Source organism: Pteropus alecto, unplaced genomic scaffold, assembly GCF_000325575.1.
Source record: "Pteropus alecto unplaced genomic scaffold, ASM32557v1 scaffold71, whole genome shotgun sequence".
Taxonomy (NCBI): Eukaryota; Metazoa; Chordata; class Mammalia; order Chiroptera; family Pteropodidae; genus Pteropus; species Pteropus alecto.
In genome coordinates this window covers 9,184,872-9,198,829 of record NW_006433024.1, presented here as the reverse complement: position 1 = coordinate 9,198,829, position 13,958 = coordinate 9,184,872, and positions in this window count along the sequence as shown.

The following is a 13,958-nucleotide window of genomic DNA, read 5'->3' as shown; positions in this document are numbered from 1 at the left end:
ATTGTCACGGTGCTTGTTCTTTTTTATCTCACTTGCTCACTGCTCTGTGAGCTCCCAGAGCATGGAGTCTGGCATGTGGCTGTTTAATGAATGGATGTTCAATGAATTAAACTAGAGATTAGAAAAGGGATATATAGAGAAGGGAGGAAAACTTTGGATTCTTTTTTAAAAAAATTAATCTTTATGATATGATTTGGTGCTATTAAACATCTCTATATTTTTGTTATGTAAAAGCTGTTTGAAAAGACTGACTCACAGATATTGTGGACAATTTGGTGATGGACAGAGGTGAGGGGGGTTGGGAAGCTGGGAAAATGGGGTGAAAGGTTAAAGAAGTACAAATTAATAGTTAATAGTTGGTCACCGGGATGGGGAGCACAGCAGAGGCAATGCAGTTTTCATTAATATGATGGCTAGTTGGAGGGCCAGAGGAGGGAGGGAGCAATTGGGGGGATCATTTTATGAACTGTATAGATGTTTAACCAATGTATTATATACTTGAAACTAATTTAAATAAATAAATTTTTAAAAAAATTATCTGATAGATTCCATTTCTTGTTTCAAAATTACCCAATAGATTCATTCTCACTAAGGTAGGAATGATTAATAGAAATTTCATGTGCTGGTCTTTAGAGGAATAAATCAATTTTTTAAAAGAATATCTAAAAGGAGTAGTATTCACCCCAAAATATGAAAATGGTGAACTTTACTCATTGTGGCACATTAATGGGGGAAATGTTTGAGAAAGGAGCCTTTAAACAAAAAAGCAGACTATTAATAAAGATTGCTCATTGCATGTGAATTAATGTGCACAAGGCACTATAATTGACATCGAGGAAAGCTAAGAAATAAGATTTATCATTCCTTTCCTACAGAAACTTATCTTCTGTAGTAAGATAAGCCGCCCCCGACCCCCCTCCACACACACACACACACACACACACACATCTCCTGCTCATGATATTTAGCATTTTCAAAGGAGCGTGTAGGCGTTAATCCGAATAAAAAGGTTTATACTGAAAATAAGTGGTGGTGGCATGCCTCTTACTTGTAATAGATTTGAATTTTAATAGCACTATTTCTGAGCCTTTATGTTACTATTGATGTTGTTGTTGTGGTTACAGGAGACCTTTTTGTATGCAAACCACCTTTTTCAACTATTTTGCTTGTTTCTCCAACACTCCTTTGAGGTAAGTACTGTTCACATCTTTTATTGAGATGAGGAAACAGACTGAGAGAATAAGTGATTTTCCAAGGTATACAGCTAAAAAGCAGTGGCTCCAGACTTCAACACTGCCTCCAAAATGACTGGCATCATCTATGAGATCTCACAGGTGTGTGTGCCTCCTGGCATGGATCCAATAGGGAGACAGAAGCCACACAAGTAATCTGAACAGGGACTATCTAATAAAAAAATTATTGAATAGTAACGAGGGGTTAAGTAGTGAGGGGATTTAGTTGTAAATGATTGTTCATTGCTCTTTAAGCGTTCCCAATGTCTTATATATCCCAAGGCAGACTGTTAACTCAAGGGCAAGAAAAGTTACATTCCCCGTCAGTGCCAACCCCAGTGCTCGGCATGATATAACTTGAGCATTCAAAACTAAATTCAAATCCTTGCTCTGCCACTTACTAACTGGGTGATCTTGAGCAAATCACATAGCCTCTCAAAAAAAAAAAAAAAAAAAAAAAAACACAACCGAAAATAATAATGCCTATATTAAAGGGTTATGGAAAGAATAAAGGGAATTAGTAAATGCAAATGACTTAGCTAAATAAGCGATGGCTACTACTATTATTATCACTATTATTATTATCATCATTGTCATTAAGGCTTTCTGGTTCCTCATTTTCTGAAATGCTGCCCAGTATAATAATTGGGACAATATTTGAAAATCAACAAGACATCATTTGACCTCCTTTGTAGGCAGAACTGTCCTTTCTTTGGTCCACATAAGGAACTACCATATGTTACTCAGCCTTATTTTGAGCACTGACTTTTTTTTTTTTTACTGAATGTTAGTGTCAGGTCAACGTCCACCCTTCCTCATCAAAAATCTCTCAAGCATCAGCCTACTGAAAGTTTGCCTTCTTTAATCCAAGGGTAACATTTCTGTGCCTGGTTAATTCTCCTTTAGCTTTCAACGTGAGCCAATTGGCTTTAATCACAGGATGTTATCGAAAAAGATTGGGCAGATTATGGGTAGTAATAGAGATAATTACCAAGGAGAAACAAGGAAAAAATAAATGAATCTTCCATCTTAGGGAGAAATAAATGGCTTCATCACGGGGTCGGGAGGGATGATCCTAAAATTCCCTGTCCAAGAGAAAATGCATAACGGTAGTTTGGGAGTTGGAGAATTTGGCAGCTACCGACACCCGTGGAGCAAAACAGCTTTTAAGGGCCAACCTCAGGGGACTGTATATCTATAAAAGGAATAAGATTTTTTACCTTATGCTGTAGAAAATGCAGACTCACAAGCGATTGGAAACACAGCTAGCTCATCTTGTCATTGTTTGCAAAAGACAAAGAGAAAAATGATGTTCTACTATATTAGAGTGTTAGGCAAGAATCTCTCCAAGTTTTCTGAAATTTATTTGGGCAAGTCTCAAGAAGCAGAAAAGAAGAAAAATTTTAACGTAAAACCTTGGTCAAAATGAGTTTCTCTGGAGTCATCTACATAAAACTGGATTTAAAGAGAGCCTTTACATTTGAGCTCCACCTCCCCCTCTCCCCAGTGTACCCAGGCGAGCAGCGAGCAGCATGCAGTTAGTTGTGTTTGCTCTGAATGATATTTTAGAACAAGCTGGTGATGTGAGTGGCCTCACATCACAGGGCACTGTGCAATTTTGCACAGAGCATCCTCTGGTCAGCAAGTGTTCCACGGGCCTTAGTTTTGAGTAAAGGTCTCAGGGCCCACATTGTGCTTCACTTAGGGCTGACTATAAACACTTGATAAATCCTGGTGAAGGGAACCCAAAGAAAGGCTCAGAGAGAAATAACATGAATACTAGTAGATGCATTTTCCATTTTCATTGACAATCTTATCTTTTTGTCTATAGACTTATTTTTAACTACTCTAAGTTCTCAGCAATAGTCAATGTTACATTTTCCTCCAATAACTTCTTACATTCTTAAATATTTAAATGTTTGCTTTGTGTGAGAGGGTAAAGCACGGACTCTGGAGTGACATGATTGGTTCCAAGCTCTCCTAGTCTTGGGGAGAGGGGAACCTGAGCACCCATGAATCCTAACAGAGGGGTTAGCCCACCCCAGCTCTTCTGCTTCCCAAGGCTGCCCAGTCAGAGAGTTAGCCTGCCTGGGACTGGCCCTCAGGGATTTCCCTGGCCACCTCCTAGGGAATTTTAACTTCCTCAGGGAAAGGAATCTAAAACAAGATGCTGTGAGCAAATGCTACCCAGACACATGGCAGAGGGTGAGGTTCTGACTTTCAGACCCCAGGATTATTTTCCAGGCTCCTAGAACTCACTTAGCTGACCGCTAAGGAGCAGTTTATTTATTAATATGAAATATTAAATAGTCAACTTTTAAAAACAACTCCTGTGCCTTATTAGCATCTTAGAGTCATCTTCAGTAAAGGCCTTCAATAAATACAAGTTATTTTGTACGTTTGGAAGTCTTTGGGAGATCAGCATTACAAATATTGAATGTGTGAATATGAATAATCAATGAGATTTGATTATATCATTCACTCTACAAAATCCTGTTCTCAATAAGGGCCATATCTGGTTGGAATTGCTTAAATATTTTCATTATTTCTTTTACAAGCAACTTCAGACTTCAAGCTTAATTAGAATGAAATACATTCCTTAAACAGGTATTCTATCCAACATTGACTTACTGGTTATAAGGCCATTAACATATAATCCATAATATATATCCCTAATAGTAAGATAGAAAATAATTGTAGCCTAAGTCACAACATTTGGATTTTAAAATCTACTACAAGCATGAGAAAATTCATGTACTGTACTGAAAGCAAATGCCTTTTTAGTAACCAGAGAATGTGTACCCTTGGAGAAGGTAAATTCCAGACCAGGCCCTCGTCAGGTAATTACATTCTCCTCTGGTTTATATCTCCTCCCAAGGTTCCACGTCCCACACAAGGCTCTTTCCCACTCTTGACTTTGACCTCTGGAGTGTGGTGTCCATTAGAGAATCATCCCCACTTTCTCTGAGCAGCCCTGTCCCCGGTCCTGGGCAAAATTATTCTTATGATAAGATTTGACTATTTATTCATGTGTCTGCCATCCAGAGCTAAGAGTATCTTCCTGGGGGGCTCAACCTAAGAGTGATCGCAGATTATTATCTGTCTATCTGAGATTCAAGCCTGGATGGCTTTTAATTTTTTGATGCTTAATGTAGAGAAAACAGAATTGCTTTTGATTGATCCTGCCAAACTCTGCAATGCATGTACTTCTTTTATTGTTCAATGGGTCATAGGAGGGTAGTTGCACAAGGCTCTCTCTTCAGAGGCGCCAGTGCAGTGGGAAGACTGGATGAGGGGCCATGTCATAATCTTCAGCCACTAGCTCTATTATTATCTGGTTAAACTACCCAAGTTACTTAAAGTCTCTGGGTCTCAGTTTCCTTATCTTTCAAAATGTGCTTAACACGTGGTTGTTAAAAAGAACAAAGGAAACTATGCATGTCATATGGCCGTATATGCTCACTGTCCCAGCACCACTGCACTAACATTATGAAGAAGAATATAAACTATAAAAGAGAAGTGTGCACCAATTATCTTGCAGAAAGTATTTTAACAGAACTATAGTGAAACCTTTAACGAAAAGTATAAGGTTTTAAGAAAATGCAAGACAATGCTCCCTGTTCCAAATTTTGGTCTATGTTAAATTGTCAGTAAAGGCTGATCTGATTTCCTATAGATATCTGAGCCTGGAAGAAGCACAATTATATTTTCATTGACAAACAATTCCACTCCCTCTATAAATCAACATCATTTCCTTCTGCCCCCCTCTAAGATTCAGCAGCTGTCATAAAGTTGCCAGGCAGAATAATGATTCAGGACCCACAAACCACACTGTCTTATTGAACTGCTCCCAAGGCTCACTGGCTCTGGGACCAATAAATCATTGCTTTACAAGTCATCTGGAACGCAACGTGCAGCCCAGTGTCAAGAGTCAAGTTTCCATGATACTATTAGGAAGTATTTATTATGGGAAGATTTTTATTTTATTTTATTTTTATTTTTAGTTACGGAATAACCTTTCTCCTGATCTTTTGAATGGTTTCCTATCTGCATGTTTTTCATTCTCTGACTATTTAATAATCCCAATTCAGTGTTCAGATACACAGTAGTTTTTTCTCTTGATTTGAAGTTCTTCCAGAGCCCCTGCCGTTTTTTAAAAATATAGAACTCTCAGGATTCTTTCTTGTGTGGCTTCCACCTTATTCTATGCCACTTCCCATGGAGCTTACACACTCAGTAAAGAGTAGGCCTGTTTTTGGTGTCCCTAGCAAATGGAGACAAAGTTATTCTCCACTTTTGTTCCAAGAAACAAGGTAATGTTGTACTGCCAAGTTTTTGCTTTTTCTTATTGAGCAATTGGAATAATAATAATAATAATAATAATAATAATACACCAACCCCTTCTCTTTGTAGGAGCTTTACCAATTTATAAAGTTCCTGCCCCTCCCATCTCCCATCGCCTTGGTCGCTTGAGAGAATTAACTATGAAATGTGCTTCATGTTGCCAGAGAGAAAATGGGTGAAGAATAAGGACTTTATGTTTTAAGCAACCTCTAAAACTTAAAAAGTTATAAGATTTGCTGATGAGACTGAAAACTCGGCAAGCTTCCTTGTACCTTGTTAATTTCCGCCTAAGTATTTCATCGCTCCACTTTGTTAACGGCACTGCTTCTTATTCTTTTAATTCTCCTGTCTTAATTTTCATAAGAAATAACTGAGCTGAAAACTGAGAACTGTCCTTGTAAATTAAGGACTATGGTTTAACTTCAAAGTTAAGCCTAGAAAAAGAGAAAAAACCCAAACCAAGAAAAGTCCTCATTATCATTTTAATGTGTTTTTAATGTGTGTCTGCAAATTACTTGGTTCTTCTTTCTCCAGGAGGTGGAACCTCATTCCCTTCCGCTCGAATGTGAGCCCAACTTAATGACTTGCTTCTACTGAATAGAGTATGGAAAGGGGACAATTGTAACTTCATATGGCAAAATCTGGCAGACACCACATTAACTAAGTGATCAAGGTTAACATCACTGTAATAAAATATATCGACGTTTTACATACACTAATACGATGGCATGGGAAAGGTATGTCACCTCTGAGGTATCCTTTCCCCAAATCCATAACTCCAGAAACCATGAAAATATTAGGTAAACCCAAATTGAGGGGCAGTATACAAAATAGCTAACCACTACTTCTCAAAAGTGTCAGGCCTTCCTTGGCTCCTCCTCATTTGTTGACTCTAATTCTCTGTGAGCAACCCGATATCCTCCCAATAATTTCTTTATTTGTAGGTCTTTTTCTGACATTGGTGACAAAAGACATTGACTAGTAACAATAACAGTTCACATTTATATAGAACTCATTATTTGCCAAGCATTGTTCTAAGTGCTTTGCTGTACATATTACCTCCTTTAGTATTAGTAAAATAGACAAATAGATCTCTGTGCTGGCCCAGGGAAGCTGTGTGGCAGAATAATTTACTTTAATAGAAAAAACTAAGGTGTGGATGGGAGACTTTTTTCAGGCCCAGAGATCAAAAAGATATTTTTCTTTAAAGCAAGAAATTGGAAGCAACCCGAAACATCTGAGAGTGGTAGAATAAACAGGCACATTATAGTACAACCACTCAAGGGACTAGTATGCAGCCATTTAAAATGATAGCAAAATTGAGACGTATAATGAGAAAAGCTTATGATTGCAACCGTGTGAAAATATAAAAGCAAGTGGTCAAGGAGTAGAAAGGATTATGGACACATTCAGAGCTGTTTTGTTAGGGTGGTCATTATAGGTGGGGTCTTCTTTTCTGTTTCTAAACTGTCTCTAATGTTGTTATATTGTATCTATAATTTTAAAAGGAAAGACACTTTCCCTCACTATATATTTATCTCAGTGCTCCGGGATGACTCTTCTCCAAGTGTGAGGAAATCCCTATAATCATCCCCTTAGCAACCATTTAAGATAATGAACTTCAGGGCCACTTTTAAGTCTACGCTGGCATGGCAGATATTGACCACAATGTTTCAGTGCCAAATCTCAAAATGGACCAAAATTTTAATCCCCATCAGCTTCTGTTGCGTGCTTAAAACCCTAATCCAGATGCACATATTTGGAGATGTGAGCCACTCCTGCCCCGACCCGATCATTCTTGCTGCACTACAGTATTCTGCTTCTCACCAGGAGTTGGGATGTCAGCTTCAGTTCATGAAAATGTGTAACGATGAGACATCAGTCTTTTCACACATTTTCCTTCTATAGAAGTTCATTCCCAGGGGTCTCCTATACCCTCGATTTGTGATGTTCTTGTCCACTTTCCTGACCCTCACTCCTATCTCTTCACTTCTCAGGCTCCAAAATCACCTTCTCTGTGAAACCTTCCCCAGTTCCATAGGAATTCTCCTTAAGATACCAAAAAATAAACCTAATATTAGTTGAATGACTAATGAAATGAAAATGAAAATTGCAATTTTTGTAGATCAAAAATGGTGTCACATCTATAATTTCATATGGTTCAGCCTAATTAATAGCAGGCAGCACCACCTACAGCATGTAACATTGGCAGCCACAATAGGTTGCACTTCAAAGCCTCTAAGGTCATTTACTGTTGCCTATCAGAATCTGCAGGGCTTCGTGGGTCTGTCTACCTTGACATTGCTTTTGACGGGTGGGTCTCACATCTCCAAACTTGATATCTTTTTAATACATTCCAGAGATTTGTAGTTTGCACCTAGTTGAGACACTTCTAGAAAAGAACTTTGAGATCCCTTCTGACCAAGACACTATTGGATGATCTTTTAAATAAAAACTACTAAATAGTTCTGCCTAAGCAGATGATTTTTCCTGATTATCTTTCAGAATTAAAAAGTACACGAGCCCTGTGACCTAGCAATTCCACCCCTTGGCAATTTGTCCAACAAAATTTCCGTGCTCCTAGAAAATGATGTATATTTAAGAACATTTATTGCTATTTTGGTTTGTAATAGCAAAAGACTCTTTTAAACTAATTAAATAAATTCAGTACATCAATACAGTGGATCGGAATGATCCAAGATAAAATATTAAGTGAAAAGAGCAAGACAGTGCTATGGCTATGTTTCCATATCCATGAGGGAGTGGCGCAGAGAGAATATCTGTGTGTATGTGTACATAATTGTATGAGTACTTAGAATATTCCTAGATAGATACACAAGACAATAATGATTGCTTCTTGGAAGGGGAACTGAGTGTTACTGGAAAGGGGAGGAGACTTTTCTTTTAGTATATGCCACTTGGTACATTGCAAATTTTCTATGATGTGCATGGATTACTTATTTAAAAATAGAAGTAACAATTTTTTTTAAACTAAGATTTTCTTTAAATGAATAAGATTGAGAATTAAGAGCACAATCTTACTTTTATATTAACCAAAGGAGGAGTCCCTATCATTGACCTTGAAAGAGTCAGGGCAACCCATGCCTTATATTCACCTGGTTTATTCCAATCCTCCTGAGAAGAAGTTGAAGTATTTATGCAAAAGATCGTAACTCTCCTGACATGGGACTCCCAGACCACTCTAAAATTTCCTCAGTTTGCTCTTTCAAGTATGGGCAGGGAGGGGAAGGGGGCAATTTCAAGTGGAGGCAGAGCATATCAAGCAAATTAAGCATAGATATAGATATAAAGATATATAGGTCTATATCTTTTTGTAAAGCACGTAGAACACTGGCCCATAGTAAATGTCTCCCAAATTTTATACAATATTTATTTGCTTCTAGGAAGTTAAATTGTTATGATCCCTGAAAGCAGAGCATTCTTTTGAGCAGGCAAGATATCTCCTATATGATTTTGAAAGTAATTCAAGCCCAAATGAATAAAGATTTTCTATTCAGCCACCATTATCGGTTTAGTTCTATAAATCAAGAACACAAAAATCTGGGATAATGTTTTCTAAGATTGTTTTGTTTTTGGCTTGGTTCCTTGCATTTAACCTCTAATTGTCAAGTGAGGCTAAACTAGGTCAATTCCTTATACAAAGGACCATACATTTGATCTTCGGACAGATTTTAGACATGAAGCCTACTTAGAGGGTGGTGGGGAGACGTCGGGGGTGAGGGGATGGGGAGGGAAAAACCAAATGACAGTAAAAGAGAACCCACCCAATTATGTTTTTGTTTCAACAACTCTGATGCTATAACCACTCAAAAATCTCCCTCAAAACAACCCCAGTCTTAAGTGACCTGAGCAATTCATGAAACTTTGGGAGAAGCAAAGAAAAATAAGTTTATGTTATTCTTAGATGTTTCCAACTGGGTCTTCTTTCTTTTCATTTTGGAATACACATAAGCAAATAGTATTAGAATAGTGCCAACGCCTCTGGCAGAGTAACTGCCAAGCAGATTCTTCTGCATCCTCAATCACGATGCTATCTGCCCCGACTTTGCCACCTACCCCCAAGTTTCCTTCAGTCAAAGCTCTCAGTATCATTGTGATACAGGTATAACTTCCCCTTTAAAAGTACATTTTTCACTTTTTAAAGGAATGTACAAAAATATAATTTAGTAAATTTAATTAAAATAACAAAATTTGAAAATTAATCAGAGAAATATATGCAACATATATATGACAAATGATTACTATTCTTAATAAATACTCCAATTTTTCTTAAGGAATAATGAACACAAACTGGCCATTAAATATATGAAAAAGTGTCAAATTTCATTAATAAAAAACGCAATTAAAATTGGTGTCATTTCACTTATTAAGTTAGCAAAGATAAACATTAATGTTACTATTCAATGTCTGCTACCATGTGTCAAAATAAACACATAAATTGCTATAGTATTGTAATTCTATGCCATTCTAAAGGGTAATTGGCCAAATTGTGTCAAAAACTTTAAAAAGCACAAATTTCCTCGAATCCACTAGTTTTATTTGCTGGAGTGTAAATATTACTTACGTGGAAATCTAGAAAGATATGTGCAAAGTAAGCACACAACACAATATACATATGAAATATTATTGAATTATACACTTGAAACGTATATGATTTTATTAAACAATGTCAACCCAATAAAGTTAATTTAAAAAATTGAAAAGATCCTAACTGTTCATCATTAGAGAACTAGCTGAGTAAATTCTGATGCATCCATAGAATAGAATGTTTATCACTAATAAAAGTAATATACATGAGAAAATGGTTATTGCATACCTTTGAGTGGGAAAAAAAGCAGTTTACATGAGTATGGTCCACATAAATGCAGAGTGTTTCTAGAAATGTGTTCCACCAAAATGTTAATGTGATTCTCCTCAGGTTGTGGGATTTCATATGTCATTTTTTAAAACTTTATTGTATTTTTCTGCATTGTTTGACTTTTTACTGTGAATGTGACAATTTTACAAAAAAACAAAAACAAAAAGCTCTTTTTAAAAAAAATTCAGGGGAACAAATAAATCTCCTTTGAAAATCATCTACTATATGTATGAAAAGATTAATTTTTCTTGGGGTCTTTTATGGCCTATTAAAATGAGCTGTACATTTTTACTGCTTGAAGTCCTCTGAAAAAGCTGTGGATGTTTTCTTCCAAAGACTTGGTCAGGAAAGATTAAACTGTGGTTTGGGTTTAAGAAATGAAGTCTATTAAGTGGTCTTAAAAACAAAAGTGGGCATTATTGTTCATACAAATTATGGGTGCTTTAAAAGTCCCAAGCTTCAGAAATAGAGCACTGACTTTCTCTTCCTTTGCACTTTATTTTAAATCAGGGGACAGGGCAGTGGAGAGGAAGCCTTGTAACAGAAGCATCCACTTGTCCTGCACACTTGGAATGAAAGCCAATAGACCTCCTAAGTTTAGAGTCTGAGTGAGCCTTTGACATGACAGCGGGGCTTTGATTTTGTGATTACAATTAAAGATCAAGGTGAGCACCCGGTGCCTGAAGACTTTCCCTGATGAAAATGAATAAACACTTGGCTCTAATACCTATATCCAGCTAGAATACAAATAGAGCATATTATCAGCCATCAGAGCATGTTGTCCCTGAGTAGCAGTGGACTGAGGAGCAGACTTTAAATCAAAGTGAAGGAGAGTGCCCTAGTGCCCCTCATCAACCATTCCTCAGCTGTGCTCCCCAGGAGCTGAGAGTGAGGGGGACCCCCCGTTAGGCAGCCAGATCAGCAGAATGAGCCCTGGGATTCAACAAGGTGTCAGGTGTATTCATTGTACACAGATTCTCATTTGCCTCTTCCGCTGTCTGACGGATTGCCTCTTTGCAGATCTCCAAAAGGAGGCAAATTGCTGGGAAGGATGTGGAGAAAGAGGCACATTCACACACTGCGGGTGGGAGTGTAGATTGGTACATGATTTGGGAAGGGAGACAATTTGGCAGTGTTCGTCAAATTTTTAAGCACACACAGAGTGTGGCACAGTGACTTTGTTTCTCGGAGTTTAGCTTCCAAAATTCTAGCACAAGGATATATGTACGGGGAGGCATATTGCAGCATTGCTTATAATAGGAAAAGTTCCAAAGAACCTAAATAGTCATCATTACAGAACTGTATGAGTAGAGTATGTCATAGCCATACAGTGGAGTACTGTATGGCCATTAAAAAGGAAATACTATGGCAATGACTTGGAAAGATATCTCTGTTAAATGATCCCCCTTGGGGGAAAAAACTCAAGCTTTATTTCCTTAAATGAGCATAGTTATATGTGTATGCAAATGTCTAGTTAGCGTTGAAAAAATGTGAATGTTATATACTGAAGAGTTAAGGATTCTTCTACAAAAGGATGTGGTTAAGATCAAAATAGAAGAAAATTCACTTCCTACCTTATACATTTCTGTATTGTTTAAATTTGAAATGGTTCCTTACTATGTTTACTACTATTTCTTTAATGATAGATTTTAAGAGGTCAAACTTATACTTAGTAGTTCATGCTGAGGTTCTGTTCAAGGTGACACTATTCTGTGTTCTCTTAGCTCCTACCAGGCCAAAGGACGTGAGTGCTGGGGAGAAGTCAAGATAGCACCTCAGGCTCTGATGGTCAAACTGAGTTTTGAGGCGGGGTCTTCACCACGGTGCAGCAAGGTAAGCAGCTGCTTGTTACTGACCTTGGTATGAGATCAGGGCAGGATCATCGCTAAGCTGTGACCCTTGGATCCCAGTAATACTATGCTTCTTCTGCCTCTGAGCCTAAATTGGTCCCCAAGGATGGGATGGAGCTGAGCCCATAATTGAGGGTCAAATGGACTCTGATACAGGGATGCAAGTATCTGGGACAGAAGGCAAAGAAGACATTGCCTCAGGAAACTGGATCTCCATCCAAGCTTCAGCCCTCTCTCGTGTTTTGAGTAAATTTGTCAATTAATCTGATTGATTCTTACAGTGTCTTCAGCTTGAGAGAGGCAGCCTGCTGTAGGGGAAGGTAGGCAAAATGTGGAGTTAAAAGACCCTGGAGCCAGTTGTCTCATCTACTCTTTAAGTAGCCTTGAGAAAAATCACTCCAACTCTCTCAATGTTCCCACTCTTGTTTTCCTAGGCTACGCAAATAACCCCCAAATGACATCGTAGCTATCTTTATAAAGATGTTCTCAAAGTCTCTTATAAGTCTCGTATTCAACCATTATAGTTCATATAAACAAAGGCTGATAAGCCCAAGAGCAAAAAACTTTCTCTAAGTAGGAAATTATGGGTGATCTTTGACTGAGTACTCAGTGACAGGCTATAACAAGGATACGTCGAACATGTTTTGACGTCAGAGGATGATTCCGGTGGGAATCACGCTCTGGTTATGCGGCATCGTACACTCCCTTTGACCGTTCTGAAAGCTGTCCTCCTCCTCTGTCTTCTCGACAAACAAGAGTATACCTTCCGCCTCTTTGTCACGGCCTCCTCGAGCTTCTTCCTGTGTCCTTGTGTAGAGAAGGTTCTCTAGTAGTAGAAGGTTCTAGTCTCCTGAACAGACTAGACCAAACGTGGTTGCTGATATTTATTCACGAAGCTCTCCGAAGAGCGTGTCACTCTCCCCTCTTTTGATTCTGTCACTGTGGGTAGAACATGAATGTCCAGGAATATTATGGCAAGGGAAGAGACAGCAACACCACAGTTTGGGGCTGTCAGGGACCCCGCTCCCTATTTCTGTCAAGTGATAACAGCTAATGGGATTTCTTCGCATTTTTCACCTTTTCTCTTTCTGTTATTTTACACCCAGCTTTCTAAGTAAGAAATAAGAACAAAAGGAGAGGACACGAAAGGAAGAAAAATAGAAGAGAAAGAGAGAGGGAGGACAGGAGGAAGGAAACAAATGAGAGGCTAAATGAAAAACCTGAAAGACAAATGAGAGATGGCAAGGAGGAGAGAGAAAGGATTTGGAATGACCAGAACGTATGGTCTCATGAAAGCAAGGGAGGATGGTCCCAGAGGGCGTAGTAGTCATAAAGTATTGACATTCCCAGAGGGCCAAGAATATGGGAGGTTCGGGGTCACATATGTTTGGGTACATGTCCTAATCTGTCCCCATCTCCTCCCACTGTGCTCTCAGCTCTGCCCTCAGCACAATCATCTCTATCCTCTTCTTTGAGGGAACCCCTCACTTTCTTTTCATGACACTTGGCTCTTCCTTTGCAGTTTCCTCAGAGAGTAGCTGCTTCTCTCCATGCCCCTCATGAATCTGTTCTCTTGGGCATATTCACACTTGTGTCTCCCTCCTGCCTAAAATCCCCCAGCTTTGACTGTCTCACCATCAGACCATAGCACCT